Source organism: Lagopus leucura, unplaced genomic scaffold (assembly GCF_019238085.1).
Source record: "Lagopus leucura isolate 7727_CA_CO unplaced genomic scaffold, USGS_WTPT01 Super-Scaffold_73, whole genome shotgun sequence".
In the NCBI taxonomy this organism is placed as follows: Eukaryota; Metazoa; Chordata; class Aves; order Galliformes; family Phasianidae; genus Lagopus; species Lagopus leucura.
The window spans coordinates 2,960,050-2,987,729 of record NW_024962252.1 but is presented as its reverse complement, the minus strand read 5'-3'; the positions used below and the strand labels follow the sequence as shown (position 1 = coordinate 2,987,729).

Here is a 27,680-nt window from a genome sequence, read left to right as displayed (position 1 = left end):
ACAGCCCTGCGTTTGCAGACCTGCTGTGTTGATACAGAAACGTGCATGGTTTATTTTAACCTTACTGCAGCTGCAAGTGTTTCCTTCTTGGCTGTATACAACTGTTTGGAGACACTCATAGAACTTAAATATTTGCTGTGTGTATATACACCAAGAGGTACCTTATCTGTCAGTATGGTGGTTCACTCTGAACAATGAGAAGGTAACAAGGGTGACTAGTTCTCCCGTTGATACATTCCAGATCCTACAATTAACACATTTTATTGTTTGAGCTACTTAGTCTATTTTTAAACATGAACTGTTGCTGAGTTGTTTGAAATGATTTACTTAAAGGCTTTAAAACTGACCTTTTTTATTTTAAATCCCCCATGTTCCATAATCGACGTTTTTCTTCCTTAGGGCATATTTCATTTTTGAATAAACATGTTGTAAGTGCTGCTAAGACTGCTGTAATGATCCTGTTATAAACTATTGTTTGTTTCTTCAGTGCTCCTAATGTTCCCTGTTCACAGATGCTTAATTATCAACAGACTAATTTAATGTAGCTAAACCGGACTGATTTTAATCAATATAAATGTAAGTGTAAATAAATATAAAAAGAATGTGCATTTTTTGGAATCAGTCACCTAAAATATCTGTCTTCTCACAGATGGCATGTTGGGAAGCCTGAGCCAACTGTTTCTGCAGCATTCACAACTGAACTGATTCCATCGTTCCTGCAGAGCAAAGAGGCTCTCCCTCCTGTAGGTCTCTCCATGTGCAAGAGAGGAATTCAGAGGAGTAGAGTGGGTCAGAAGAGTTTCTTGCTTGAGTTAGGTCGTCCACTTAGAAGCACCTAGATCCCACTCACAATTTAAAGAAATGTGGTTTGTGAGGGCAAGTTCTTGAATGAAGATCTTCCACAGCTAGAAACTTTGCTTTTGCTAGTCTTGCTGGCAGCTCTCATGTCAGGCTCAGATCTTCAGGGCTATTTTCATGAGATGAAAGAAATCTTAATTAAGTGTTCGTATCTTTGTTAGCCAGACTCGGAATGAGAACTGATGCATTTCCCATGAGCTTCACTGCTTGTTATACCCTGCAGACAACAAAGATACTGAGAAGAATAATGTGAATGTCATTTAACATCACAAAGCAGTTTTCTACAACTGGATAGGTTGATGTGGAACTATTGAGTAGGGAAAAAAAAAAATCTCTACTGTCTCTTTCCCTCATAAAAAAAAAAAAGAAAGAAAAAAAGAAAGAAAGAAAGAGAGAAAAGGAAAAAAAAGAAATAAAAGAGCATTTAGAGAATGATTGCAGTGTTTCCTGTAAAATGGAGAAGAGAGCATAGTTCAATAACTTCAGCCCTACTCCCTGCGAAAGATACCAGTTCCTCCATGCCACTGGCACACCTCAGGGAAGACACTTCCTTCTCTTTGAGCATTAGTTCTCCTCTTTTGCTAGTTCAGAGAAGATTTGTGAGGCTAAATATAGTAATAATTCTGAAGGACTCAACTCGGCTTGCAGTCATGACAGCCAGAGCAAACTACCAAGAGAGATAGAATGAACTGTTCTTCCCAAATAGCAAAAAGACCTTGGCAGCCTGGGAGCAGATCGTCCACTTCTTACAACAGTAAGAGTAGAAGGTCCTAGACATACCAACTAGTGATAAGCAGCTGCAAAAGGATTCCAGATCCCTTACAAGCACAGCGCTTAACTCTTCCATCCATACATGCTGAGAGGGAAGGAGTTTTGTGGTGTTCCTTATTACCCAGGCTGGTGAAGTGTTTCAAAATCTACGTCTAGACAGAAAATTTTAATTCTGTCTTGAGAGTGCATGTCAGTGTTTTACCAAACATAAAGTATTATTTTTGAATTATCATATTCATATAGTTCTGTTTGAATATAATCATACTCAAAAATAACATAATAGCAGAATAGCTAGGGTCATGTAAATAAGATAGATACCAGGTTGCATTCTCCTTCCTGCTCCTCCATGATTCATTTTCTTAAAAAAAAACAAGAGTCCAATGCCTGTAAGATGCCAAACAGTACAGCATGAAGGCTGTTCTATGCAGATTTTTGAGATTCCATTTTGTTCCATCTTTTGTTCCCTTCTCAATCTATCCGTGGCTAAAATATGTATAGAGTTATACTGTAGCCATTAATTCTTGACTGCATGCACTGAGTTATTATTAGGTTGCATATGAAAAATGAGGTGCTGTTCTCCTTCAGCATTTTCTGTGCATGTTTGAATAAGGGAAAAGCTGCACACCGTGGCCTGATAATCTTGTGTAGTCCATGAGCATGGTTCATACTGCTTTATAATGAAAGCGCTGTGCTGTTTGGGGCTGGGGAAACTGAGGAACAGTGAAATCAAGTGATGTCACCAATACCACAAAGGCTGGTGAAAGTGATAGGAGCAATTCTCCTGTCCTGTGGATGTGAAAATACCTGGGCCGAGAGCACGGATTGGATTGATGATAAGAGGGGATTGGAGTAAAAGCAAAGCGTTAACATGAGGAAGCAAACAAACATACAAAAAAAACCCACTAAAATATGCTAGGTGGGAGAAAAGCTTTCCTGTTCGTGACTCACAGTGAAGTCCTAGATATCCTGAACTACCAAATCTTACCACCCTTCTTCTCCAAAATGGATCCTGCTAGAAGAAAATAGACGAATCCAAGCATTCAGTGATTTCTTGTGTAAGAGAGAAGAATGTATCACAATGAGTTTTGTGGTTACTGGATTTTACTTTATTGAATTAAACACCATCAATTTGGATCTCTAAAGTAACGTTCCAATCATCTCTCCTTTTTGTTTCAGTTGATTGCTGTTAACAATATGAATTATCTGTTACTACAGATACATTCCAAACCTTTTAACTTGTAACAGATGGTTCAGAAAGTCAGGGCTAGAAAAGCAGCTAAAACATGACACCATGATGTAACACTTTTGTTAACACAAGACTGTTTCTGGGTTACTTGTACTCTTATGCTTTCTTAATATCAATAACTGAAAAAAAGTTCCCATATTCATTTGTGGAATCAAAGTTTGCTAACCCAGAAAAGCTATAGTTCATTTAAATCAGCCTTCATACAGCTGAGGAGAAATAAAAACGTCTGAAAATAACCTACAGCATTTTCCTCAATCTAGGCTGATACTTGCAAGTTCAGATATCTCAGTGGTTTCACATGTCAAGAAACGAGCACTGGCTCCCTCTGCAAACGGGGCACATCCTTTACCTACTAGCAGTCCCCTTCTCCCAGCCCTGAGCCCAGCCATGCCTCTCTCTGAGTGCTGGAAGGACGGAGAGGTGCCTAGAAATCTGAATGCTGTCTGCTCACGAAAGGAGGAAGCTTTACCTGGTGATTTGTTGTTTTTTTAATATTGCCTCTCTGAATCGATTTGCAGTTTGGGACTCTGGGAAAGAGTTTCTGAAGGAGTAGCGTGGCAGGCAGCTAATGCACTCAGAAGTGCCCGATGAAGCTCTCTGTGTCTCTGTGGCTTACAGTGCCAAAGGACAGTAGTGCACGTGTGCAGAAATCAGAGTTTGATGTAAGTTCATGAAGTTTTAGTAGCTTTTTAATGGGACAATCCAAGGGTCAGTTACTGTCACAGTGACATTTTCCTGAGGAGACACGGGGAGTTTATTTCGGAGCTCAATGGCACTGCAGTGACCTTCAGCAGGGGAGGACGCTTCCAACACAGATAGGAACATCTGCAGAGCAGAACATCAGGAGTGGCACATGCTGAAAAGTTCTATTTACCTTGAAAAGACCTCTGAGTCCAAGTCTGAGTGTGATAGTCTGAGTACTACCACAGAAGGACAAGACTTCCCATATCTGATCTTTGTATACCGTAACTTAGAAAGGCCCCTCTCCTCACAAAGAGTTTTTTTGGTATTATACAGCAGGCTTTTGTTGTTAGCATAGCAAATAAATTATTTTCTGCCAAGGAATTAACATGTCTACCTGATACTCAGCTCATGCAGATGTGTCAGCTGTGCTTCTGATATGCAGATTGGGTGGTGGGCGGAACCTTGATAATTATAGATAACTACAATTATCAATTACAGACAATTATGGCACAGCGGTTGCCCCACTTAACCCTGACAGTGTTACGCCATGGTTTGAGTGTAAAGCAGAGCTTTAGAATCTGTGTCTGCAGCCTGCCTGCGAGTAAACACAGCTTTGTAGGTCAGAAGTTCATCACATCAACCACAGCTTCATGCTTGAGATACCGTCTCATGGCCTCATCATTAGGGATATAGCCATCTTCATCTCATCTTCAAAAGGCTTCCCACAAGAAAGAGTATCATTGCAAAAATAGAGCAGACCGAGTTTAAGGGAAAGTTGAAACTTAAAGCAGCGTGTTTCATCATTTGCAGCTGCTGCCATAACAGTTAATTGTATGCTCCTAACCAGATTGTAGATGTTCTCCCTGCCACACATCACCACTTCCCACGCTGCGGCTGCCCCAGAGGCCACATTCCTGGTTGCTGGGCCACCTGCAGGTGCAGGGAGAGCACCTGGCTGTTAGTGCAGCTTGTGCCACTCAAGCAACAGATAAATCACTCAGGGAGCAGGCAAAGGGAGCCAGCTGGTTCTGGCCTGTGAACCAGGGTACCATTGTAGTCCACCCAGCAATTAGACTACACTAGGTTAATGAAGGACCAAAGAGGCTACTCTAGATTTACATCTCTAGGAGAGAGGTTATCTGGAGGATATAAAAACATGCAGCTACAGTACAACCAATGCTAGAACTTGTTAGAGGGATGTTTAAGATCAGACAGAGCCTACAAGGAGGAGAGTATCAACCTCATTTGTCTAATGCCCCAAGAGCCAGAAGCAGCATAGCAGGCAGATGATTTGAGCAGGGTGATAATGCTCACAGGAGAGAAGGCAAGAGCTATCTAAAAGCATAAAACCAGCAGTAGCCTGAGCACACAGTGATGAAAGGAAAGGGAATTTTGTAAGGGACTCTGAGATCTGCTTTTCAAAGGTGCTGGCCATCTGCAAAGGCCATTTGTTACACTGAGCGATGGTTTCACAGCCCTTGAGGATGAGGAAGTGAAAGAATGGAAGTTAGCAGCAGCTGCTGAGAGTGTTTTGTGCTTTGTTTTGTTTAAAATTTGGCCTTCTTACTGAGGAACCAGGCTCTCAGCACACTTTCTTCAAAACTCTGGGCCAGCCCTGGGAACCCCTGAAGCAGCAGTGCTGGAGGTTGTGGCACAGAAATGCTGCAGCCACATTAACCCAACATAGTACTTCCTACTACTTGCAGCAGTCATACTGATACAGCAGATGGATTGCAAAAACTGTTCCAACTAAATTTATCCAGAATTCAACTGTGCAAGTATTTAGGAAAGCTTATCATCGACTGTAGCTAGTTGTGTTTTCTTTGCTGTGCCACTGTCTGTTAGAATTAAATAATGTAGTATTAAATAATGTTCTGATAGAAACTACTGAGCGCTTCTTTATTACAGCAGTGGTTTCCCATCTGTGAAACAGCGGAACCAGAAGAAAAATAGAGTTCTGCCAATACCTCTGCTGTCAGTAAGAGCAGTACCAATGAAAAACAAGGCAATATAACTTGCTGCTTCTTGCCATCAGAATCGCAGTCATCTCATCAGCATTACGGGGCTTGACTGTTCTTTTATTCCATCAAGAGGAGAAAGTTAGACATATTTCTAAACATTAACAGGGTTAAGATGAAGTGTATCTTTTAAGAAACATTCACTATACCTCCTTAGAAGCTTGAAAATGAAATTCTTTTAGCAAAAGAGCACTTGCTCTTATACACACACAAACTAATTGAGTAGAATTGCCCACGAGCGCTGTGGCCTTTGGGTAAAAGTTTTGATTTTTTTATTATAAAAACAACAAACACGAGAAATAGTTGAAATACTACAGCATGTTGAAAAGAAAACACAGTTACAGTGGTATCAAAGAGAAAAAAAAAAAAAAAAAAAGAAGTCTGGAATCTACCAATATTGTAAGTGTCTGTCTTTTTTTTTCTTTCTGATGACACAGTTATCCTCAGTGCTATGCAGAGACCTTGGGCAACATCCTGGCTTCACTTAGGTCAACGAATGTTTTCCATTGGCTTCAGAGTTAGAACTTCACTCATTATCTACACACTCATTAACACATCTTCTAAATCCTTGAACTTGCTATTCTTGTTCCTCTGGTGAGGCCGTGCATTTTCTTGTTCCAATACACTTTCTTTCAACATAAAAGCCACTTGGTCTCTTCATGCATAAATTGCCTGTATTTCCCCTGCACTAGCACACAAACATCAAGATGGGTAGAGTTTAGGCAGTAAGCTGCTAAATAGTATCAGCTAAGATGATCCCTCACCTGTCTGAAACAATCCCATACTGTGGAACTTCAGGTCACACTGAACAGCTGGCTGCCCCCCAGACAGCCGCAGCAGAAGAGAACTGTCCTTCTGCTTGTACTAGCTGAATTCCAAACACAAACACTGTTGTGATTAATTGCTTCTTGAAGGAAACAGCTGCTTTGATATCTAAGCAACGGATAAAGACTATGGGGTAAAAATTTGGAGCTGTGGGTAAAGCTCAGGCAAGCCAGCATCGGGGATGGGATGGCTGAGATGGCAGAAGCAGAGAGCTCTCTGGTTCAGCAGGCAACCAGGAGTGCTGCTGCAGTTTAAAGTCGTTAACATCATACGATTGTCCCATACTGAGGTAGTAAGCTGAAGAATACAAGATGTAAGGGGTCCATAACATCACCTGGTTATGCTAACTCAAAAGAGGTTGCAAATAGCATCGCTTAGTTTAACCTTTTGCTAACTCAAGAGAAACTTATTGCTTAGTCTAACCGTTTGTCAGCCCAGGCATATTCTAAAAAGGGAGCCCTCTCCAGACAGTGGAAGAAGGGCCCCTAAGAGAGCAATGAAAAAAGGGAAGATAAGCAGAATAGGAAATTGCTGAGGCATGCAGGGCAAGAGAAGAGCCCAGAACTGGGACAAAGGTCGGAAGGACGTGGTGAGGTAGACAACTGACTTCATCCCAAACGACCACCAACCACCAAATGGGGAGGAAGACGTCGAGCCTTCATCCAATGGAAGCTACAGCGCATGCCCTGGGGAGAGGGGACAGTATGTAAATGAATTCCTGGAAAAGAAATGAATATGTCAATGAGTTTTGGGTAATACTACTGAATATGTATGGCTTGGCTAATGAATGTATCGAGACCTCACTCTCTGGTGTGCAAGCTAGGAGGAGCGATCCTCCTTGCACCCGGCGTGTGGCACAATGCTGAAATAAAGATGTATCTGCTCTTTTAACCTTACGTGGGTTAGAGAGTTTGATTCCGCAAATCAATATGAAATGAGCATCATCAGCCCAGTGCCTATGAATAAGTGAATTATGAATTAGTTTAACATGCATTACTATCTGTTACCTTTCCACACAGTCTCTGAAGCGCAGAATAGAATGCTGAAGGAGATTTGGCAGTCATTGCCTCTCCTTCGAGGTAACACTTCTAAGATGGGTCATGCTGAGGCCCAGTCTTGGGACAGTCTGGCAGCTACTGCCAAAGCTGCAGCTCCTCTAGAGATGAAGGGCTTCAGCTTTCAGTGGTGTCAGCTTGCAATGACTTATAAATCACTGTACTCGCTTTTAGGATGCTCCTTCCTCCATACTATAAACCAGCCATGTCCAATCCGCAGCCCACAGGCGGCCTGGCCCAGCCCATTCTGCAGCATTACTTTTGGAGCAACTGCTGTAGATGTTGCCCATCCAAGCCAAAAGGTTGGACACCCATGCTATAAAAACTCTGACAATGGTAAGTACACATACTGCAGTAAATATTAAAATGACATTTAAAAAAATTTCATTCACAAATTAAGTTTATCTTGGAATAGTTCAATAACAAAATGATAAAAACTTCCAAACATCAAGTTATAAAAATGATTTCAGAAAATAACTTTAGTCTACTGTCAGTACAAGTGCAGCATGCTTTGGACATACAGGCTTTACACTTTAGCTCACCATGAAAATTTGGAAGATGAAAGGGTTTATCGTGTCTTTCCAAATATCTTTAAAACCTCCTTGAGAGATTTTGCCTTGTGCATTGATATGGGGTGAAAAGTAGGAATACGTCAAAGGCAAAAGTCAGACTGTAGCAACCAACAAGGATTTGTAAAATGGAGAAGGGTTGATAACATTCCTTGGTATTTTCCCTTTGTCTCTGAACAGTGCTTTCTTCTGCACATAACTAGTCTGTCAATGGGTACATCTGCAAAAGTGCCAAACAGGCTGCATCTCCGTGGAACTGAGGTGGTAATAAATAACGTGACAGTGTGACAGTGAAAAACTGAAAGGACTTAATGCCACCAGTAGAAACCTATTCAACAGTTTTTAATAAAGGGCAGCAATCTGTTATTAAACAGTTATCTAATCCAGGGATCTAATCCAGGTTTATAAATATCTGAGGTGTGGGGGCCATAGTGGTTAGGCCAGTCTCTTTTCAGTGGTACGTGGAGACAGGACAAGGGGAAACAGACATAAGTTGTGCATAGGAAGTTCCACACAAATGTGCACAAGAACTTCTTTACAGTGAGGTGACGGAGCACTGGAACAGGCTGCCCAGGGAGGTGGTGGAGTCTCCTTCTCTGGAGATGTTCAAGACCTGCCTGGATGCCGACCTGTGCGACCTGCTGTAGGGAACCTGCTCTGGCAGGGGGGTTGGACTCGATGATCTCTGGAGGTCCCTTCCAACCCCTACAATTCTGTGATTCTGTGATTAACACCCATTCTGTTTCAACACCACAGTGTGCTTGTTCTCTCCTTTCTCTCACATGCTCGCACTCTCTCTTGCTCGCTGTTCCTGTTCTCTTCCTCTCACTAGGAAGTCTTCTAGGTCTTCTTTTTACTTTGTGCTCAGTGCGACATTGCATCTTACAGCTCATCAGCATGCCTGCCCCCATTTCATTGCCACTCTGGCAGTTACACTGGTCCCTTAAGTCTCTTTCCTCATTGTCTTTCTTTCTGGTTATTTTGTGATTCTTAGATGCGTTCTGCAATGGCCACCTACTTACAAGGGTAGTCCAAAGCCATTGGAAAGGCTGTGAATGGCTGTGTTGAGCTCTGACACGTTTTCTTCTGTTTCACATCTGAAAGTGTTTTGCAAAAATTACTCCCACAAGATTCAGTGTAGTTTTGCTCATTAACAGGAGCAGGAGAAGGTGTTTGTCACAGAAAAACCTGTAAGTATTACAGAGCCTCTGGAAGAAGTAACACAGCTAAAGGAGGAGCACTTAGCATACTCAAAATGCATTTATGAACACCTTTGAGGTTACACATTGCTCTGAAATCAAAATTCATGAGAGACAAAACTGATAACTCACTGCTCTTGGGTGAATTATTAGGAATGTCTAAGGACTTTGTGAAGGAAGCACAGACTGCATCACTGCCGTGCTTTGGAGATAGCAAGTCCCTTGGGTCTTCTCCTGTTGTTTCCAAATCTTGCTGAGGCTTAATTGAAACAATGTGCTTCACCAAGCATGTAAGTTAAACAAAGCATATGCAAGTACAAAATACAAGTGAGAATGTCAGGGAATTAGGGTATTTAAAGAAACTGCAGAATAAATTAGGTTTGAGATGATTGGATTATTCTGGCATGTCATCTATCTACCCGTATATTTTTTAGAAGGGATTATAATGTTGAAACTGCCTTTCACGACCATCTTTTTTCTATTTTTCCCAGAGAGTAGAAGAATACCAAGGTGAGAGCACTGTAACTGTATAGTGAGACTTAAGAATAAGAGTGATGAACAACTTTATATCTATCATCATTTATTTTATTATTTGATGTACATCTCCAAAAGATGAGCTTGCACAGCTGCAGACACCTGCATTTGGTGCATGCATGCAAATCAAACTCCTGGCTCATCATAAGCGTGCCAACAGGAATAATGCAGTCCTAAGGAATTTGAAGAGTACTGCTAAGATTATCCATTAAGGTCCAGTCGAAGCTAGAGCAGCTAATTGGATGTGCAAGAGAAAGAGTGGCCTGGCAGCACTCACTTGACTCTTTGGCTTGTCCTAATGACCATTAGAAGGACTGCGGGCAGTGAGCTACCTAAATGTCTTTCCCTAAAAATGGGAGCATCAATTCAAGGAGCAAAAGATCAGGAAAGACCACAGTGGGTGTGAGGGAAGAGAAATGAGAGTAAGATAAGAGTCCAGAGCAACATATTCAGTGATAAATGAATGAAAAACAATTAGGACACTTTGGGGAGTCTTCTCCACGTCTCATTTCATTGAGCATCAAGGACATCACAGCCAAATGGTCCAAAATCCACTTAACACTGCTCTTTTGTACTTCCGTCCCAAATGAGCTAACATTTTCTACAGCCTTCCTTTGTTGCACTCTTATCCATTTCTCTCTCAATAAGCTTTTCGTTGGTATAAAATTGGCCTCGTTTTATCTTCACTGGCTTTTGGGAATTACCTTTGCAGATTGTTAAAAATACCTCTAGGTGACCTTTCAACAGAGATAAAACACAGCCCAGTTGTACAGTAAACTTGGAATACATTTGCCTGAGAAAGCATTTTTCTTCCATGATTAAAGCCATCTGCTCCTGTTGGCAGTGCAAAATCAAATTGCTGTTAGGGAATGCCATGTTGCAAAAGCCCAGTGGTCACTGTGCTCACTGTTCTTTTATAGCAGAGCAGGGAGAAAGAGAAGAGGGAGCTAGACAACGGAGAGAAGACAGACCTGCCCTGGTCACATCAACCTAATGAAGAAGACATTCCCCTTCAGTTTCCCTCTTGGACAACCAAATGCTACTCTGGGAATACAGAAGACTCAGAAGCAGCAGTCCAGCTCCACCCCTAGCTTCCTTCACTTCAATTTTCTTCTTACGTTTTGCTTTTGAGTCCAGATGGACAGAAATTAATGACTTCTTTCCCCTTTGGCAAATCCTGAAAGCATCAGAGATTTTGTAAGAGGAGGCCTGGGACAGCTGATTCATTGGTTACATGTTCGGTTGTTTTCTTTTTCCAGGAAAGCTGATTACCTTTTGGAGTGTGTGCTGACAGCATTCAAGTAGAGTATCTCTGGGTAAGAGATGCACCTTGGCTTAACATAGCTGTTTGCAAAGAGCTCTGCACACCCTCCCCACTGTAGCCAAAGTGTGCTGTCTCCCTGGATTTCTAGCAAGCAGTAAAACAGGAAGCCTGGTGCTTTCCTCTCACCACTTGAATTACATCTGTATTACTATCAGCAAATCACCTCACTTAAATAACTATGTTCAAGCCACCTGGGATGACGTGAAGGCTGGTGTTGGGTGGGGATTCTAAACCTCTTAAGACAAGTATTAGAGAAGTTTGCTTTGGGGCTGGGCTGGACACCGCAGCCTGGCTGAGGCTGGCCCTGAAGGCAGCAGGTCTTTCCCGGTCACCAACACCACCACCTCACTTCTCTTTATGGTCTCATGCCTGATGCTGCTCATTTCTTGCCCAGTTTCCCCACTGTTCTGTGGAAGCCTTCCAGACAGAGTCCAGGTCAATCACTGAAGGACTGTCTATTAAGGCAATCATATGCATGACTTACATAAAAATCCATACTACTTCCCAGGCTCATGTGAGTAACAAACAGTGGAAAAAATGTCTCACCTTCCCCGCCTTCAGATGGGGTGGTTGGATGTACATGTATGCACATTAATCTGAAATGTATTTTTCAAAAAGAATACACCAACTGCTAAGTGACAATAAGTGATAGCACTCTTCAAGACAGGCATAAAGTTAAAGAAGGGCAGAAAAACACATACAGCAACTGACACCCTTTTAGCCTGTGCATTAATAACACAAGCTGTACCAAACTGATAGTAGAACAGCTTGCCAGATATTTTCTTTTAGTTTCAAGGAGAAGGATTCAGGTATATCCAGAAATACCAGCAGAGGCTGCAGGCTCAGTTATACGTTTTTATTAGGACTACTTCTCAGCCCACCTCCTCTTCTACTCACTGCGATTCTCAGGCCAATTACATATATGGAAGAATAGTATCAGTGAAATATTTGAGCATTTGTTAATACTCTTGCTGGCATTTTCTTTCCTATAAAAAGTTGTACCAAGTGCATTCTTGACTTCAGCTTCCTTTTCTATTTCTTTTTTTCTTGGATATACGCCCAAAAGGCACCGTCATGACACAGACTTCCAAAACTCTAACATGCAACTCTGAACGTTGCTATCTAAATAGATAATCCCTATCTTGCTTTGATACTGATTATTTCATGGGGGCTGGGCAGAAAACTTGAAAAACTTTTTTCTGTATCTGCAGGCATCTGCTGCTTTGCAAATTTGGCCTCAAGCCCTCAGCTGCCTCTCCACAAAGCGCTGGCAAATGATCCTCAGACAGGAAAGCAAAACAGAACAGTCTATTTATTTATTTATTTATTTTGCCCATACTGAATGAGGTGCAAAAAAGCAGATAAATCAGCATAAGATGCTGAAAGGACCATTTGATTGTTTTTTAATGGGTCATGTCTAACAGTCTTATCCTAACAGGGAGAAAGACTTTGAGAACACAACATATAATAACTCTTAGCTGATCGCGTCTCTTAAAATAAAAAGAAATATTAAAAAAATCCCAGGCTAGATGGAAAAACTTCTAGTTGAAACAGAGCCAAAACCAAAAGCATGCTGGGGATGATAGAATACAACTGTTTCCAAAATGTTGCTCCGTCCAGCTTGCTGCCAAATTTATAAACATGATTATAAACACTGCTTGAGCTTTTCAGTTCAAAATCTATCTCCTATACGTTCATTCCTCCTTCAAAAGGGACAGAAACAAGTATTTTCTAATTTGTTTCCCAACAAAATTCCAGTATTGTAGGCAAATGAAGGCATCCACATTAGACGGGTACACAATATACATGACTGAGATTTATCTGTGAAGAACGGTTTCTCTAAGCTGTACTATGGGATGCTACCACCAAAAAGCTTCTGCTCCTTCTCTCCAGGTTGCATGAGCTTTGGGCTCAAGTTCTGGAGGACTAAGAAGCAGTGGTTGAAGGCAATACCAGACTGTATCTCCAGCCCCAGCAGCAGAAGAGGAGATGAGGAACCCCCTCTGCAGCCTGTGCCGTGCACCTCTGCCTTTTCACTAATACACCTCATGGAAAACTGTCACTTTCCATTAAGTTTGTGTCTCCAAGAAGAACATTAAATTTTTTTTTATCCAGAATTGTATCTTTGGATCCCATGATGTCAGGAGTTCTCTTTGACATGCTCTAACCCAGTATGGTCAGCAGAAACCTAAGTGACAGCATCCTTCATATGGCAGAGCAGAATCCTTAGTGGACTGTGTATTGTCCACACCATTTAGTCCTCCTGTGGCTGGTGTAGAAAATCCTTTTACAAAGGGCAGGTGGCTGTGTAATGAGCACGGTCCTAGCCCGAATCCTTGCTGGGTCCTTCCTTGTAAGCCATGTGGAATCCCTTCACTGGAAATGGATAGGCAATTTCCAGTGGAAAGCTTCCATTTACATAATACAAGTAGAAATTACTGCTGCCAACAGCTAGGGGTAGAGTTCCTCATTGGCACCTTATTCTGATATAATTCATAAGATGCAAAAGTACAAAGTAAATCTCAGACTGAAGACTTCTTTTAATTCAAAGAAGGATTATTTCCATGAAACCAAGGAATTCAAATTCAGTCTAACCCCAGGACAGAAGGAAGGAAGGGAATCATGAGACAGAATCTTTCTGAAGGTCCCAGGGAAAACATGCCCCAGCAAAGAAGATGGATTTGCTGGGACAATACAAACCCATAGGTAAAAAGACTACACCCATGCTAATGAGATGGACATTCTGAATTTATGAAGCAGTATATGGATTCCCAGAAACTGCCCTGACAAACCAGCAACTGTGCAGGCTGTCACCAAAGCACAAGCCCACTGCTCTTGGTAGCAGAAGCATACAGTAAAATTAGCGTTTAGTTGCCTGGGAATCAGACAGCACAGTGCTAAAACAGCCCTGCCAGCAGCACTGTGCAAGTGACACATTTTGTAGCATCTCCAGCCATAGTGTGTATGTGTTTTGAGAGACAGCTAAGCACAAATAGATAAATAATACGTCACCAGAGGGGCAGAGGGAGACTGGTAGTAGAGAGGCACAAGGGCAATACTGGGAAATATATGCAAGCAGTAAAGCCTGAAAGGTATGAGGGGAGGAGGAGTAAGGCAGGCAAGAATGATGTCTGGTGGAATCAGGACAACCCTGCAGAGCAAGATGGAAAGATGCCTGGCAAAACCAGAACAACTCCGGGGCCTGGAATTAAAGTGAACTATGCCAGGACTACAAGAGCTTCACCCACCGCTCCCTCCTTCACGCACAAGGATGAAAAACATAAAAACTTCAATGATGGGCAGGGCAAAAAGAGGAAGAAATAAGCTTCCATTTCAGGGCCTTGTTCCCTCATGGAAGAGCCCATCAGTGTTAACCAGGTGGCTTTAGCTCCAAGATCCTAAATACCCCTAGCCAACTAAAGGTAAGATAGGTAAGGACTAATTGTTTGTGTATGTGGACACAATGACTGCTTACAGAATGGTAATTAGAGAACCACTGAGCATGGAAGGGGCCTGTGGAGATCCTCTGGTCCTACTGCTCATAGCCAGGTCAGCTAGGCAGGTTGCTTGAGGCCACGTCCAGATGGATTTTGAGTATCTCCAAGGATGGAGGCTCCACAACCTCTCTGGGCAATCATTCTGCTGCCTGACCACTCTCACCATAAAAAAATATTTACTGTACTTTTACATGGAATTTCCCATCCTTCCCTCTGTGACTGCCGCTTCTCATCTCACTGAGCGCCAACAAGGAGAGCCTGCCTATATTTTCTGTACTCTCCCATCAGGTGTCTATACACACTGATGAACCTTGCTGAACCCACAAATGTCCTTGCCTGCCTGGTAGTGGGGAGTCCAGCCTGAACACTCTAAAAAGGACAGAGATTAAGAATTAACCACTGGCAATGTACTTTGTGCATGAACACCAAGCTAGTAACATGTTGTTTTGAAACCAGCTTGATTTATCAGTCTTTTATACACTCCCACATCGCAGTGTACCTGCTAACTATCCCTACCTCTCCCTCTTCTCCTCTCTCCCTGCTTTGAATTGCAGCCCTCTCGGCACACATGCTTGGAATGCAGCCACAGGTAAGCCTGAGAGCCCTGAGAGTGAGGCCACCGCTCCCACCAGCACTTCCCAGCATGGCCCAGTGCTGAGTGGGAGCTGGGCAAGGCCCAGCCCTGCATGGCCCTGCCACCGAACAAAGAGGCTCATTAAATGTACTGATCTAGGTTTGATAAAATGACCCCAGCTCATATTCAGGTTATGAATGGCATTTTTTAGTTCACAGGCCGGCAGGAATGAACAGGCCTTGTCTGACTGTCAGAGAGCTCTTTTTGCTGGCAGTGCAGGCCTCGATGCCAACCATTACCTCATCTGAATTCAGGGAATACATGTTCACGACACTCCCCTCTGCATCGGTATCAGGGCTGATGATTCAAAGGGAAAAAACTCCTGCTTCTTAGGAGAAGGCTGTAAAGGGACAGAAAGCCTTCATTCCAGTCCTGCTTTCAATCACCATGCATCTGCTTAAATGTTTGTAGGAGCAGCTGCTGAGTGCGCTTTTGTATGTCCTTCCCTCCGAGAGACGTGGCATTGCTGTGCTGAAAAAGAACAGCTCAGCTCTGCACGCCAAACCCAGGGCATGCTGAGGTTGGTGTGTGCCAAATGCCATGCAGGGATGTGCTGCTAAAGGTCTGCCAGTGTCACTTCCCCCTTGAGCCAGGCTCAGGAGTTACATGGGGCCTGGAGCTTCCCAGCAGCTTCACAGGCTTAGCGCTGCGCTCAGGGAACGGAATGCTTGGCTGTTTCTTTTTTTGGTTATTTATTTATTTATTTATTTTTAATTTTTATTTTAAACCAAACAGTGTTACTCATACGACTTTCTGATGGCCAAAGTGATGCATCTGCTGAGAACCTGAGCTCTGTAGCAGAGAAACAAGAAGACTGCAGTTTTGTTTATTTTCTGCATTCAGCCATTCTGGGTCTGCTCAGCTTGGCAGCCACCATTCCTGCAAGAGCAGGGGAAGGTGCCTCAACAGCAGGGGTATAAATAGATATTGCACTTAACCCTGACCAAAAGGTCAAGAGAAAAGGCCACCTAATATACCTACTGTTCATGCCAAATCATTTCAGCACTCAGGACCTACTCTGGCCTTTCCAACGGATTTTTAAAGTCAAGAAAAAAATTGCTCATCATAAAAGGGCTGAAATCCTGACTGCCACCATCCACTGGTAGTTTGTCCTGCCCTTCCAGGTGCCCCATTTGGGCTCCAGGTGGGAGCACAATGCAGCTACCCCACTGGGTAGCTGGATGGAGGCTGCTCAGCTCCACCTTCTCAGCGGGACCATACAGTGAAGAGAGACGTAACACTTCAGTTATGAGAACCAAACCTAATTTTGAATTTGTTTTGAAAATTTAGCAATCTGAGATGATTGCTAACATGTGTTTTGGATTTTTGCTTGAAACACAGGGCTCATATTGTTGCCTCTGGCTCAGTGTATCCCCGAACCACACTCTACTGGGTGTGGAGAGGGACACAGGGTGATTGCTCTACGCTTGACCTGTTCCTGAGCTTATCTGCCAGCAGCTGCTATGTGCAACTGTAAGGAGGACACGAGTGTATGGGAGCTTTCACACAGTCCCATTACAGTTGGTCTTGCTGCCCAGAAGCTCTAATTACCTTTTGCACAGCAGTATGTGTACACCAAACAAGACTGTACCTGCTTCGCTCCTTTTGTGTCACCATTTAAGTAAATACATAAATAAAGTGCACTATTCTCAAGGGTGCCACACAGGGTGCCTGTCCCTCTGAGCTCACAGCAGTTCTGGGCACCCACCCAAAACCAGACCCAACCTGAGCTTCACCCTTACTTCTGCCAGCCTCATGTGAGCAAGCCACAGAGGAAAGTGGATCCTAATTTTTTGCAGCTTACAGAGCAGACCTAGAAGGGCATCAATATTAGCACATCCCTCTTGAATAGAAAATAAGCGACCAGACCTACCTTGTCCCTGTCATACGTCATCTGCTGGGAAGAAAGTCAAGCTGGCACTCCAGCAGCATCTTGAAGGACTGTCCTTGGATGATTTACTCTCCATGCACTCTTCTACATGTTTTCTATACAGAAAAGACATGTTTAAAAAAAAAAACCAAGAATAATAAAAGACCACCACCAACAGAAAATAAGCCCTAAACTAAAAGATAATCACACTGCTACATTCATATTATTAAAACCAACTAATCATGTTTTTATCTGCATGTTATGTTGTGATGCCTAGATGTTATGTAATTTAAGCCACACATTAATCTCTGCTGCTTATCATAGTGGATTTATTAAAGAAAGCTGGATGAAGACACTACACACGTTAGCTATTTAAAACAGCCCACACTAATACTATTCAGAGATGTAAACTCCAACAAATCTCTGTTGAGCATGTAAAAAGGGAGTTACAGTTCCAGCCACATCAAGTGAAGCTCCAGCTCCCACTGACTTCCATGAGAAAGCTTCTGCTCACTCTGACAGTAATTCAGCTACAGCCTTAATTGCCAAATGAATCAGAGAAAGCACAGTAAGAGAGAGTTAGTGGAGGAAATAAAGTTAAAAGTTCTTTGGATAATTATTTTCAGCAAATGAAGTAACCGGTGGGATTCACACGCTTCCCTGAAGGACTCCTTTAGCCCCATTCTTAACAGCTGTACCTAACAGACTAGCATTTTCTTCATTTCCATCATACACAATTGAACTTTTTTAACATATCTGAGAAATTTCTACCTTGTTTTCACCCCTGTTTAACTTTTTTTTTTGCTGCATAAATGTAAATGTTAATAAATATTTCTCTCTGTTGAGTGCGTGTTATGTTAGGAACTGCTTCATTCTGCTGATGCACTGTTGGAAAATAGATGATCAAATAGGACAAGTATTATATGGACTGTAATGTTTGGCTTCAAAATTGAATTTCCTTGCTCTGGCTTACTCCACACAAACTAAGTTTTGTGTGTGGATGCCCATCTACGTGTATCTGTGCTTGCATTTAGCATCTCAAAGCCAATTAGGATCTGATTCTTCACTTCTCAGCCAGACCTCCAGATGAATGGGAGTTTCATACAGGCTGAGGGCATATGAAGGAATCTTTTGGGAATAACCATTATCGTATACAGAAAAGACCACAGCATCCACTCTCTGGGCACTCAGCAGCCAGGCAGACGCCTCACAACAGGAGCACTTAGAGCTGGGCGGTGAGAGGCAGAGAGGCAAAGGGAAACCCAGAAACAAGGCCCAAGACTTACATAAAGCCAAGGGAGTACTTCCTTCTCTAGGCCATGAAGCTGACCATGAAGGTCTGAAGCTGAAAATCCATCACTGCACAGGAGAGAAAAATTCCATCTAAGCAACTTCTACCAAGGCCCCCCCATCCCCAGCCTTTGCTCCCCTCTGAATTTGCTCATCATCAGAACATACAGGAAGCCTTCCTTGTGAGTAAATCTAACCAAGAAGGAATTTGCTAGAGGGGGCAATATTTTTTTATTTATTCCAAGATGAGGCAACAGTTTGGAAAGCGTTCAGTAAAACGTTCGGATGTCACTCCCCAAAACACTGGTGTGCTGGACTGCAGATGTGAGCAAGCTTTAAAAAGGAGAGTGAATAATGAAACATTGCTTTGAGGGAAAAGACCCAGACACGACCAGTATGAACACTTTAAACCAAGCATCTGAGACAGCAGAAGAAAAAAAACAAAAGGAAACAATGAAAAAGTATAAAGAGAGACCACACACCTAACTCCTTTGACAGCTCTGGAAAAGTTCCAGAGATCACAGGACACAATTTCACTTCTGCAGTATCCCATGCCCTGCATTTTAAAAAAGCAAACCAACAGTAACCCAAAATGTGATGTCATGTTGACAGTTGGCAACTGCATTTTCAGTCTGACACTCCCAATCCTTTTACAGCCTTTCCATGTTCTCATCATCCCAAGCCCGCAGCTACTTTTATTGCTGGAGAAGAATCAAGCAAAGGAGAAATGATCTCCTAGGGACAGAATCCAGCCAAGTTGCTATTTGCACCTTCTCAGCCCTTCCAATTGTATGTCATACCAACACAGCATTTCTCTGGACTTAATTCCGCACTCATCTGGACTGTTCTGCTCTTCATGAACAACAGAATGTGATCAAACATCAGGATGATGTCATACATCAGGTTGGAGTTTAGCCTTCTGAAGGCAGGAGAGTGAAAAATGGTACTAATGTCCATCCTAAACCAACCTGACTCCAGCAAAGAAAGCAACTAATGTAAGGACAACCTTTCTGAATCATCAGAGACCCACCCAGACTACTGCTACTGAAGGTGAGACATTGTGTGGCCTTATAAACCAATCAACCCAGCCATCTAGGTTGATCAGTCAGTGAGCTCTTAATGAAAATCAGACACTTTAGGAAATGAACAAAAAAACAGTATTAACTACTTTAATTTTTAAGTCATACCCCCTCACTCCTAAAAACTTAGAGAGAGAATGTAAAAAGTATAAGCATCCAATTTCCACCTAGCTATTAATTGTTAGCATTACTCTAGAATCTGCAGTACCATCTGCAGCAGAAATACAATGTGAGACATGGCTTTGCCATAAAAACTAAGCCATGATGGAAATGATAAGTCATCAAAAACGAGTAAGATATCTATGTCTCCTGATCTTTAACGTAATGGCCTGGCAATCCATCTTTTCACTGTCTTCATGGTGTCTGAATTTCTAAAGATGCAGTTTCCCATCTCCAGCATCCAGAGAATGCCCCAGTAGCACAACCAGAGACTCACAGTAGCTCTACACGATTGTGTTTGGCTACCAACATGGGGTGAATCAACTGGGGAGCTGGGCAAACTGTTGGTACAACACAGCGCCGACATGAAAAGACTGCTTCCAACTGCCAAATACCCGAGATAATTTACGAATATCTTACTTCATACTTCTTTGAAACACATGGATTTACCCCAAAGCCTAACTGTGAATGTGAGCAGCCTCAGACTTTGCAAAGGTACCAAATGCTAAATACCTGTGGGTAGAAAGTACACCCACTATACAGTGTGCAAAACAAGATAAATTCCTGTGTTAAACACTTCTCTTTTCATGTTGCTATCATGCTAGAAAATAAAGGACAGCTACCAGGGTTCAGATATGGACACCACCACCACGTATGCAGTGTAGATGCCAGCAGGCAGGACTGCCTGAAGCAGTGTGTGCTGCAGGACCCCAGAATTCACAAAATCAACTCTAACTCATGAAATCGAGGCGGGGATTGGAACTGGATAATCTTTAAGGTCCCTTCCAACACAAACCATTCTATGATTCCGCAGTTCTAAATTTTCCCTCTGCAATGCTCCCTCCCAGACTGCTTGAATGTAGATGCTCACCTACATTAGAAAAATCTACTGACCAGGAGGGCACAGATTCCTCTTCTTGTAGCTTCTGAAGAGTTTGGCATGGTCCCACACTCTGCCCTGCCGATGAGAGCCTTTTTATCCCAGCCAAAGGTTGGCTCAGCTATCAAGCTGCCCTGTGATGCCCTGCTGGCATCTTCTAGGGAAACTAAACTTCATCACAAGGTTATTACTAGTTTTAATTACTACAGAGATTTTATACAAGGGAAACAAAGCCTGATCCGAATGCATCGTATGTAATGTCCAGATTCCAATTGAAATTATTTACAGGAACAGTGGCAGTAAAGCATGCTGCTGGGAAGGAATGCTGAAGCAACGGCTGAAAGCCGTGTCAGAAGGAAGGCACCATGCAGCTGGGCACTGAGCCCTGCAGGAGGTGACTCAGCAGCAGAGGCCTTGGGCATTGCTCCCTGACTGCACGCGTGACTTAAGGCCTTGAGGGACCAGCTGGCACCTGGAGCAGTAAATGGGAGAAAGAGGACAGTGAGATATCCAAGGGAAAAGAAAGCAAGCCTCCTGCATGTAGATAATTCAAGGCTACTGTAGAAATTGGTGCTAGGCATACATGTATTATAAATTACGGCATTTATCTTCGACATCTTTTGTTCCACAGGACTCCCAAAGCACTTTACAACTCCAGCTTTCAGAATAGCAGAGGCTTTTCCTGAGGCTGTGCTGAGCAGGGGACCAGCATTGACATAAACCCTGCTTTCACATAGCTTGATGCTGCTGCTGCTGCTGCTTATTCCCTGCTGAAAACAGCACTCAGCAGGATTAGAGCTTCTTCCTGGAAGTGGGAAGAGCATATTTCACTGCTCTGTAAATATAATTGCTAAGAAGGACCAGCACGAACCGCTGACTTAGCCCATTGCACAAAGCAACCTTCTGGACTTCATGGGTGACTTCTGATGTTTCAGCTGCAACTTGGTCCTCTGAGCTCCCTCACCCCAGACCAGCAAAGCACATACACCTGAGTGGGCTTTGGGTTAATGTGCACGTACTTCTGAACAGGCAGCCAGCCCAGTGGTGCCAACAGGCCAACTTCCATGAATAAATGTGAGCCCATGTGCTCTGCTGGAGAGCACTTCAAGACATCAGTGCTTTAAGCCCTTAGACATCATCACATAGATATTTAACTGTTGTTTTCTACAATCCAAGTGATAGAGAAATGTCCGTATATTTTTAGATCAAAATTTTCTGTTCACTTGCTCTGATCTTCTATTTCAGTGGAGCATCTGAGAGTACTCTAAGATAATGTCTTACTGCACTCAGTGCAAAAATATCCATATCTACTCAGCTGTGTGTCTCAAACATTTTAGTTTCTAAATTACTCTAATAAGTTTAACTTCATAAGTTTCTCTGTTATGCTGACAGTTTTAATGCAGATAATTAAATTATCAAGACATTTCCAGGTATATTAGTTCAATGGTCAGCTTTTATACAGCAGTTATAATAACATAATTAGTAGAAATGTGTATCAGTGTAAATGCAGTGGGATTTGAAATCCCCAGAGGAAAAGCATGGTGTGAGTACAAAACATTGCATTATTTTATCTCATTGGGTTAACACTACATTTCCCCTCTTACATCTGTTTACTCTGGGCAGGCATGAATTAAAGAACTTGTTTGGAACTGGGCAAATAATGCAGGTTTCTATACATTCATTGTTGGAAAACGTCTTTTGTCAAGTCATGCAGAAGTAACTAATCCCATCACACTACACCTTCAGCAGATGCCTGATCTAATGGATATTTGTTTTCAAAGTCCTGTGGGTAATAATTTGTGCTGTAATGAAAGCCTGGAGCAAAGAACAAAGTTCCCCAACCTGCCTTTTTCCTGAGCAGCCTAAATGGGTGTACAGAGAAAATGGGAAGACTGGCAAGTTAACAGGGGTATGAAGCCCAGTTAGATCAGGTGTGCAAACTCTCCATAGCCTGTAAATTTACTTTTTTTTCCAGCCTTTCCTTCCTCAAGTGTCTCTTTTGTCCACTTCTGATCTTACTCTGCCAGACTCCTACAACACAGAGCAAAGGTCACCGTGACTCATCTTAAGTTAACAAGAAACTTTCTTTGCTGCCAGTATTGCTTACAAGGTAGATGCTCGCTGACTGTTTCCCATGAAGCTGTAAATTGCCTTGGGGAGATGTGACAGCAGAGCATCAGCTGCCTCGTACATCTGACACTGGAAAGAAGTTCATGAAAATCTGGCTTCAAACATCAAACATGGCTTCAGTTTCCTGACTTTCCCTAGCCCTGAACACACCCTCAGTTCTGGTGTGCAATGTGAAGCCCCTGCCAAGCAGCTGATTTCCACCAGCACTCATTCACACTGATCAGGCCATGCCCTGCCTTCATCCATGCACTCCGAGACCCAGAAGGGACCACCAGAAATGGTTAATAAAGGAAAAACACCATCCCCTCGCAAACATCTTTCTCTAAACATCCCAGAACAAGTGAAACACTTCAGCTGGTTCATCTGTCCAAAAAACTAAACAGCTGTTTGAAGAAAGCCTCTGCTGTTCCCATCACTCTCCCCTGCCCTGGAGGCACTCCTTGGTCCTGGAGCTCACAGGGATGACTCCATTCAGCGCTGAGGGCTCCTCTTGCTCTCCCCTCCACTCTAATCACATTATACCTTTTAAGCCTGGGAAAGCTTAGATGTGATCGTTTACAATATGACCCCTAGTGGGGGGAAAGAGACAGGAAAAAATTAGGTGCAGTGTATTTTCTGGTGAAATTATAGCTGCCTGACCCTTGCTTGCCTCTGCCAGATTTCTTTACAGCTTTATTTGTAACCAAAGATCTTGGCTCTGATGGTAGGTGTACTAGAAATTGGCTGTACATTACCCCTGGGCCTTTAGCAGCCTCAGTCACGGCCCCAACAAAACACTCCAGCGTGGATCAATATCACAGAAGCCAAAGAAACAGAACAGGAAGACAGGACCCTGCTTTGAGTGGACCTCTGGCCACACCAGATGTGATTCCTCATCCACAGGTTTGCCAGCAATGTGAATGCAGAATTGGTCTAAGTGTGGCAGGAAAGCACATAGCCTTTGTCTGTGTAGTTACATGTAGTTACGAGCAGATGACACAAGTCTTTTTCAAAATGCCTGTTTTTCCCCGTAACATGGAACACTAGAATGGTGGAGAACACTTCCCTTTCCAAGTATTTTATCCCATGTTCTTCTGGCAATATCAATCAGGTAACAGAACAACCAGAACTTTTGTTCCCTTCCTTCTCTTACAGTTTGTCTTTCTCTATATAAGGTAAATCTTTCAACACCTCATCTCAGCACTTGGCTTTCTTCTTCTTCCTACACCTCAGCAACCAAGAGATGCACAAAGAAAGATCTAACAGGCATTTGTCACATCTCCAAAAGAGGAGACAAGGAGTCAGTGCAATAGTTTTGACATGGAGACCACAGAGGGCTAACTGAGACAGCAGGAGGCTGCTGGACTCTCTAAGTGGGTGTAGGAGCTTTCCTGAGCACATTTTATTCCAAACTTGCAAGTGATGAACGTAACAGCTCTTGGTCTACAAAAATAGACTTATCTGCCAAGATAGAAAGCTTATCTTATAATTCATGCCCCAACTCTGTAAGATTTGCATTTATCATTCCTAAGACTGTAGAGGAGGGAAACTTACAAATATTCATCCCCTTTCCAATTAGCAACAGTTAAGACCCTGCTTATGTTTAACAAATAAAAGCCACTTATACAACAGGCTACTTTTAATGAAAGTATCTGCAGTTTACACAGGTTTAGAAGGACCCAGCAATGCCTCAGGCCATTTTCATACAGTAACAATCACCATGGCATGAGTGTGCCACAGCATTATTCAGCTTCCTGTTCCCCATTCTTCCCTTGACTTCTCCATCAACAGGTACGATAAGTTATTTTAACAAAGAAATATCAAATAAGGAGCAGTCTCCAACACGTTTCTCTTGAAAGATGCTCCATAAACTCTAAAGCTTTTTCTCCCTGGTGTTGACCAACACTTCAAGCTGCCCACTGACTGGAACTTAGAAGACTGGCAGTAAAAATGCATTATGGAATATATGTGAATGTGTGTTTGTAAACATATATACATAACATTATTTTTTTATGAAAGACATAGCTAAATAACACCCAGTACAAATCTGGGCTAGAATTGATGGCCCTGTTCCAGTTTGAGCTAACTTATTCCAAATTAATTAGTGTCAGCTGAGCCTTTATGAATGTAAATCTAGAAACACCGCATAGATTTATTCCAAAGCAGACATATTTGTGATTTATCCTAAAATTTGTCTAGGATCAAAGTTGGTTTTCAAATAGAGCAAGCCTGTCTCACAGAAGCAGCCGAGGCAGGCTTATTTTAATTCTCTGTAATTAACAGGAGTTCAGCGTACTGCACTGCTCTCCCTGGTGCAGGTTGCAGATTTCAGAGCTGTGTTCCACCAGTCTCAGAAAGGTCTGATCTGAACAGTGCATCAAAGTGCACTATAGGCAACCACCCACTCCATGCAAAGCATCTGGAAGTGCTCACATGCATCTTGCCACTAATAGGGAGAGAGTCAGGTTCTCATATAGGATAAGAAACAAAATAAAAATGTAAAGCCAGGGGAATTTTGCTGAAAAAAAAATGGATTTAAATATGGAAGATCTTAAGCTTACACTATTCTTATCTTCTGAGCATATGCATCTGTCCAGAGAAATGTGTGAAAATCCAAACAGATTGTGTCTTTGTGCAATATAAAATGTTGGGGTTGGTAGGAGTTTCTGATGTAAAAACCTACTACATGACACAGGACTTCAAGAAAACAGTGTTATAGGATGAGTACAGAAAGAGACAACTGAGGGAAGCAAAACATTCCTTTCCAAACTCAACAAAACTTAGTTATTTCCCAATTATCATAACTAGTCACCATTTTGTAAAGACTTTACCAATGAGCTCCCAAGTAAAGCTACTTGTAGCAAGACTGCCATCATCAGCAACAAAAATGACAGCACCAAATCAGGAGGCAGGAAGGAGGAGGCTTTTATGCCATTTTTCAGACAAACACAGACTGTAAGAGACATCCCACCTCCTATTAGTGTCTCCTTACATCAAGATGCTTCTGCAAGGCTGATGCACAGAGAGATGAGGAGGTGTCAGGATGAAGGAAAAGCACCATCTCCCTCCCACGGACTGCCATAAGCCAGAACAACCTGGGGCTGGGAAAACTCCAGAGGGGAAATTTGGAGTGCAACAGAGAATTAGGGAAGACACAACCTATACTCTATACCCCCGCTTGCTCTGACGGCAAAATCTCAGCTAGGGCAGGATCATGTTCCTGGATTTTTTCCCTATAGAAATGAGAGCAAGCTATAAGCTGGAAAAAATATAGCACTTTCTTTTAATGTTTTGCCAATCTGACTGCTATATGCTTTTACCAGACAAGCGCAACATTTCCTACTTAAATGATATTTCATCTGCTAGGCAAAGATCCTATTTCCTTTCCATCAATGACTGAGATGTTAAAAATATGCTGCTGACAGTATTTACTATATCCCAAGGGTCCTCACGTTGGCTGCTCCTCAGCCCTAAATACCCACCTGGAACTCCAGAAACTCATTGCATCCTTCCTAATGGGCTGCTGAGTGCAAGATAAATACCAAATCTGACCACTGACCCTTGATCACCAAATAGCTCTGTGAAGGTCTTCTTCCAAACCTGAAATACCTGTTGCTTTTCCACCATCCTTTGGTAGCAACAGCAACTCCCTTCCTTTCATCACCAGCAATTCTACCGAGTTCAGCTTCCTTCTAGTGGAGAAGCATTATTCTAGCATGAGCTTCATGTTAAATCCTGCCTTTATCCAGCCCTGTTTGCAGACTGTAGAGATGAGGGGCCCCACCTCACCCTTCCCTATTCTTTCCCCTGAAAGCCCTCAGGACACTGAATTAGTCAAGCCTCTTTATCGCGCTGTTCAGCCATTCTGAAAAGAAAAGGAAAAAAAAAAAAAAAGAAAAAGGAGGAACTTCCATGATTTATTTCACTTAACCTAATAGACTCATTAAGGAGAAATGAGTTTTGTCAGGGTAATGTTTTCCTTATGAAAAATGTAGTTTTGTGCAGGGAGAACACATCTACACCGGATGAATTTACGAACTGGATCCTGTCCCCAGCACGATTCCAAATACATGAAATACATGCAGAGAAAAAAAATCAGGACTTTTAGTGGTATCAGACTTCGCATATTATTTTGTACTCACATGCTGTGGAACAATAGAAAGATTATTTTTAGTTCAGGGCCATTTGGTTTGCAACCCAGTGGAACAGGATTTCCCCCACACACACCCTGTGTGTTTTTTTTTCCATCTGATGTAACCTACGGTTATATTTCTGATGATTGCTCTGAAACCGTTGTGCTTTTGTGACAGTGTTTAATTTCTTTCGTGCCGTTCTCATAAAGTAACAAAAAAAAAGAAGGTGCAGCGATAGGGCTGAATGTTAAAAATCATCATGAAAATACAACAACAACGTGTGTTCAAAGCCATAAAGACAGAACCCTGAAACACCTACCTTTCAAAAGAGCAGTCCCTCGTACAATTAAGTGTCTTATCAAATGAGGAGCTCTGCTTTCTGCTCTGGGTGCCACCAGCTGGCTGCAGGTTTAATTAACAACGCCAGGAGTGTATCTGCAGCTCCAGGCACAGCCCTGCGTCCCACCTCACACTGCCTGCTTCCTTAACAGCACACCAATACAGGGCAAACCCAGCCCAGGAAACCCAATTGAGCTGGTATGTGTCTCACACACTGGGGATCTACTAATTCGCTTAAGAACGTGAATAAAGATGCAGAGAAAGGTAGGCTGCCCCTTTCAGAGAACTGGAAAAAAACGGGTTGGATGCTGGAAATAAAAGAAAGCAAAACTACCTTGCCTGTGGGTCTTGAACATCTCCAGAGAAGGAGACTCCACCACCTCCCTGGGCAGCCTGTTCCAGTGCTCCGTCACCTCACTGTAAAGAAATTCTTGTGCACATTTGTGCGGAACTTCCTATGCTGCAGTTTCCAGCCGTTTCCCCTTGTCCTGTCTCCACTCACCACTGAAAAGAGTCCGGCCTCGCCATTCTGCCCCTCACACCTTAGATATTTATAGACCTGGATCAGGTCCCCTCTCAGTCTTCTTTTCTCAAGGCTGAACAGACC

General features: G+C 42.7%; 1 long non-coding RNA gene across 2 annotated transcripts; it reads right to left on the bottom strand.

Moving 5' to 3' along the window:
* Positions 1 to 274: 274 nt before the first annotated feature.
* LOC122174917 lies at positions 275 to 27,137 on the bottom strand. Of its 2 annotated transcripts, none has more exons than XR_006177263.1 (3): positions 27,054 to 27,137; positions 17,088 to 17,200; positions 275 to 1,075 (listed from the first exon to the last, which is right to left on the bottom strand). It is a non-coding gene; the product is annotated as an uncharacterized LOC122174917 (long non-coding RNA). The 2 variants fall into 2 exon arrangements; XR_006177262.1 differs by lacking the exon at positions 27,054 to 27,137 and adding an exon at positions 20,507 to 20,552.
* Positions 27,138 to 27,680: the final 543 nt, after the last annotated feature.